This window comes from Macaca nemestrina, chromosome 20 (assembly GCF_043159975.1).
Source record: "Macaca nemestrina isolate mMacNem1 chromosome 20, mMacNem.hap1, whole genome shotgun sequence".
Classification (NCBI taxonomy): Eukaryota; Metazoa; Chordata; class Mammalia; order Primates; family Cercopithecidae; genus Macaca; species Macaca nemestrina.
The window spans coordinates 61,842,887-61,848,712 of record NC_092144.1 but is presented as its reverse complement, the minus strand read 5'-3'; positions in this window follow the sequence as shown (position 1 = coordinate 61,848,712).

The following is a 5,826-nucleotide window of genomic DNA, read 5'->3' as shown; positions in this document are numbered from 1 at the left end:
TGATGTACTTAAGTTTCTGGTTTTGTTTGTTTTGTTTTTTTGAGACAGAGTCTTACTCTGTTGCTCAGGTTGGAATTCAATGGCACAGTCTTGGCTCACTGCAACCTCTGCCTCTTAGGTTTGAGTGATTATCTTGCCCCAGCCTCCTGAATAGCTGGGATTAAGGTGTGCCACCACGCCTGGCTAATTTTTGTATTTTTAGTAGAGATGGGATTTCACCATGTTGGCCAGGTTGGTCTCAAACTCGACCTCAAATGATTTGCCCACCTCAGCCTCCCAAAGTGCTGGAATTGTAGGCATGAGCCACCACAACTGGTCTGTTTCTGATGTTTCTGGTGTCAATAATGTATTAATTTTCTGTTGATGCCAAAACAGATTCTCACAAACATTTAGCAGCTTGAAACAACACAAATTTGTTATCTCCCAGTTCTTTAGGTCAGAAGTCTGGATTGGCTTGATTGGTTTCTTTGATCTGGATTTCAAAGACTGAAGTCAAGGTGTGGGCCAACAGGGCTCTTACTGGAAGACTCTGGGAGGAATCCATTTTCAAGCTTATTCACGGTGTTGGCAGACTAATTCTGAGATTTGTTTCTTTGCTGGCTGTCAGCTGGGGGTTGTTCTTATTTATTTATTTTACTTTTTTTTTTTTTACTTTTAATTTTTTTTTGAGACAGGGTCTTGCTCTGTCACCCAGGTTGGAGTGCAGTGGTGCAATCTTGGCTCACTGCAACCTCTGCCATAGTAGATGTTGAATCTGCCGAGCTGGAAGTGTGTCAGTTCCAGAAACATTTCTGTGCTGTTCATAGACACCTCCCATCAAGCCCAATTATAAGTGTTCAAGTCTGTCATTTCCCATAAACAGGCTCTCAAGCTACCAAACCAGATATCTTTAATTTTTTTTCTTTTTTTTTGTTTTGTTTTTGAGATGGAGTCTTGCTCTGTCACCAGGCTGGAGTGCAGTGGCACCATCCCGGCTCACTGCAGTCTCTGCCTCCTGGGTTCAAGCAATTCTCCTGCGTCAGCTTCCTGAGTAGCTGGGATTACAGGCGTGTGCCACCACACCCAGCTAATTTTTGTATTTTTAGTAGAGCTGGGGTTTCACCATGTTGGCCAGGATGGTCCTGATCTCCTGACCTCATGATCTTCCCGCCTCAGCCTCCCAAAGTGCTGGGATTACAGGCATGAGCCACTGCACCCAGCCAGTGATATTTAATTTCAAACATGGAGAAGAGTCATGGAGAATAGAGGGTAAAATGCGAGGTCAGTGCATTTCAGGTGAGTGAGAACCAACAAGATGGGAGACCTGGAAAGTAAAGTAACTGGTCATGAGGGGTGGACCCCTTCCAAATGTGTTTAACAGGGCTAAGACTTGGAAGGTGACTACAGATACCTAGATCGTTGATGAGGCTCTCTTGTTTGGCGTTTCAAAGAAAATGTGCCTTTTTTTCTCTTTATATTGACTCAGATTCTCACAATTGCCACATCATCACAGCACTACCTTTTTTCCTGGGGTAAGGATATTTGGCCTGATGTTTGTATTTCCTAGAGACCTCAGTGAGTCATATGAGAATGTATCAAAGCAACCTAGAAGGTGGGAGTGCTCACCACAGTGGTGTTCCTGTAAATATGGTGTTAGAAGTCTTTGGGAAGGCCGGTCTTGGTGGCTCACACATGTAATCCCAGCACTTTAGGAGGCCAAGGTGGGTGGATCACCTGAGGTCAGAAGTTCGAGACCAACCTGGCCAACATGGCGAAACCCTGTCTCTACTAAAAATACAAAAATTAGCTGGGCATGGTGGCGAGTGCCCTGTAATCCCAGCTACTCCAGAGTCTGAGGCTGGAGAATTGCTTGAATCTGGGAGGTGAAGGTTGCAGTGAGCCAAGATTGTGCCATTGCACTCCAGCCTGGGTGACAAGAGCGAAACTCTGTCTCAAAAAAAGAAAAGAGAAAAAAGAAATCTGTGGGAAAGTTCATTGACTGTTGCATTTAGAATTAAAGAAGAATGAATCAGTGAAACAGGATGACTGCACTTACCTTTATGTGAAGAGCTGAGAAGACTTCATTCTATCTTGCTTCCGACAGATGTTGGTTCCTAAGACTTAAGTTGGCCTCTTTTCTTGGTACTCATTGTTTGAACCTGATGGATGGACTTTTTCCATTCTCTGGGCATCTCCTTCTCCTAAAGCCTTCAGAGTCAGACAGCATAAGGGTAGTTCATCGTTGGTAGTTTCCTTTCTTTGTTCCCAGTGTGATCTCTTCGATTTCATGGACTTAACAATACTATTTATATGCTGATGACTCACAGATTTCTCTCTACAGGCTAGATATTTCCTTATCCTCCTACATTTGCCTGGGAATTTCTTGGAGATCTAATAGCTGACTCAAACTTCAAGTCATCCTTGCTTCACCATTTCACTCATCCCACAAATGCAGTCCATTTAGCAAGTTTAGTCTTTCTCCTTATATCCCAAGGTCGTCTACTCCTTTCTCTAACAGTTATTTTCACTCAAGCTTCGATGTCCATTATCTCTTGCCAAAATTATGATAGTTTTCTCTAATAGACTCTCAGTCCTTTACTCTTGTTTCTGTTCTCCACATAATACCCTTAAGGAATTTATTTTACTATTTTTATTTATAAAAATGAATATGGGAGTCAGGGGCAGGAGTCAATGTTTCTAGCCTCTCACCTCCAAAATCCCTAAACATTAAGATAAATTATCAGAAACATCTTGGTTCTTAAAGACTTCAGGTTCTGACAAAAGTGTGGAAGGTAATTAAAGCTTCATATAAGAAGGTAAATCTTAGTTGGAAGATGGAAATATCTAAATTATGGTCTAAAAATGTTATATGATATAGCAAATCTATACTCATTCACAGGGCACAAGCCTAAAAATATTTATGCTGTAATATTTAAGACAATGGTCAGTGTTAGTTACTGAAAAACATACACACAGGATGTTGCTTTTAAATTGGAAATCAGGACATGTCATCCTGCTCCCACTATCATTGGGAATGGCATCCTGTTACTGTTAGCACAAGATCCAAATTCTTTTCAGGATCCTCCTACAAGGGAGCATGCCATGATTTCTGCCTAGATGTTTTTGTTTACTTATTAATGAAAAATGTTTTGGTATAACATACATATAATGTAATTCTACAGCTAGGTAACTTTCTAGTCAGCACACTGTGCAACCAGCACCTAGATCAAGAATCAGAGTTCTGTGCAGAATGGCATTGGGTGAATATTACACTGTTTATCTGTTTTACATTCAGGCCATTATACTTAGTGTCCCTATGTATGTTTTTTATGAATATCTTTATTTATTTTTTCTTTTCTGCTTTTGAAAATGCTTATCTCCAAATGGTCTAGACTTAATGAGAAGTTCCAAAATAATATACAAATTTCTTGCACATTCTTTTTGCAAGTTCCCCAAAATATGATATTTTACCAATTTGCTTTATTTTATCTATACACACACACCACACACAGGTATGGTTTTTCTGAACTCTACCCTATAACTCAAGTGTGTATATCATAGAAAGAAGGGCATTCTTTTGTATAATCAGAATACTGTGATCAAAATCAAAATATTGACATTGATACAGTATTATCTAAACTACAGAGCTTACCAAATTTAACCATCTTACTAATATTTTTTATAGTAAATGGGAAAAGAAGCCCTTTTCTGGACCTCTTCTTGTTATCTCACTTACTCTGTTGTGCATACACTAGCTTTCATAACATCCGGAAGTCAGAGCTTGCTAATTATAACCAATTCTTTTGGAAAGAAATCATATGGATGCAATGAATGTGCAGTGAATACTTGTAAACTACTCATGACTATACCTGAGAGAACTCATGCAGGAAAGAAATCCCAGGAATATCATGATTTTAGGAGAGCCCTTCCTAGTGAGTTAAAGCTCATTGCTCATCAGCAAACTCAAACAGGAGTGAGACCCTACTGATGTAATCAATGTCATAAAGCCTTCATTGCAAATTCAGGTCTTGTGTATCATCAGAAAACTCATCATAGAGAAGGGAAAGTCTGTACATGCAGTAAATGTGGAGAAGTTTTCCCTTGGAAGTCAAAACTCATTTTACATCAAAGAAATCATTCAGGAGAGAGACCATTCATTTGCAAAGTATGTGATAAAGGCTTCGTGGTTAGGACACATCTCACTGTACATCAGAGAGCTCACACAGGAGAGAAACCATATGCTTGCTCAGATTGTGAGAAAGCCATCTCAAAAAAGGCTTTACTCATGATTCATCAGTGAATCCACACAGGAGAGATACCCTATTAATGTGTTCAATGTCAAACAGCTTTGAAGACCAGATCTGAGCTCAGTTATCATCAGAAAGTTTTTCATAGAAAAGGAAAATTCTAGGGATGCAGTAAATGTGGGAAAGCTTTTCCTTGGAAGTCAAACCTCATTTTGCATCTCAGAACTCATTCAGGAGAGAGACCTTTCAGGTGCAAAGTCTGTCATAAAGCCTTCATTGTTAGAACACAGCTAACTATGCATCAGAGAACTCACACAGGACAGAAACCATATGCTTGCTTGGATTATGAGAAAGCCTTCTTGAAAAAGGCTCAGCTTATGAAGCATCGGTGAATTCACACAGGAGAAAGACCCTATAGATGCAGTGAATGTCAAGAAGCTGTCATCTGGAAGTTGGATCTCAACAATCATAAGAAAACTCATCATGCAGTAAGGAAATCCCATGAATGCAGTGAATGTGGGAAGGTTTTATCCTCCCCAAAAAAACTTTGTTATACATCAGAGAACCCATACAGGTGAGAAACCCTTCAAATGCAATGTATGTGATAAAGCCTTCACATTAAAGGGAAATATCATTGTATATCAGAGAACTCATACAAGAAATAAATAATATGAATGCTCAGACTGTGATAGGGCCTTCTCCAGTAAGGTATATCTCATGAATCATCAGCCAGTTCACACAGGAGGGAGACCCTATCAATGCAATGAAAGTCAACAAGCTTTCACCCAAAAGACAGGTCTCACTAAGCATCATAAAACTTGCCATTCAAGAATGAAATCTTATGGATGCAGTGAATGTGGGAAGGTTTTGTCCTGTAAGTTAACTCTCATTATATAAATAACAGAGAACCTATACAGGTGAGAAACTCTTCATATGTAGCGTGTGTGATAAAGCCATCATAGTTAAATCCTGTCTCACTCTACATCAGAGAATTCATACAGGAGAGAAACCATATAAATGCTGTGATTGTAAGAAAGCATTTGCTACTTTGTCAACTCTCATTGGTCACCAGAGAACTCACACAGGAAAGAGGCCCTATAGATGCAGTGAATGTCAAAAAGCTTCACTCAGAAATCAACTCTTATTAATCATCAGAAGACCCAGCATAAAGGAAGAAAGTCCTTCATGCAGTGACTTGGAATATGAGAAAGCTTTTTTGATTAGTCACATCAGCTCAGACATAATAGAAGTTCCATGAATACTATGATTGTAATGGGCCCTTTTGGAACTCTTGTGGGAGAGAAACCTTATAGATGCAATGAATATTTTAAGCCTTCTTTTTTGAAGATCTCCCTCATTTACCATAGGGATCTCACCAAGAAGAATGATTGGCCAGGCGCAGTGGCTCATGCCTGTAATCTCAGCAATTTGGGAGGCTGAGGCAGGCGGATCACTTGAGGTTGGGAGTTCGAGACCAGCCTGGCCAACATGATGAAACCCTGTCCCCACTAAAAATACAAAAAAAAAAATTAGCCAGGTGTGGTGGTGCACGCCTGTAATCCTAACTACTCGGGAGGCTGAGGCAGGAGAATCTCTTGAA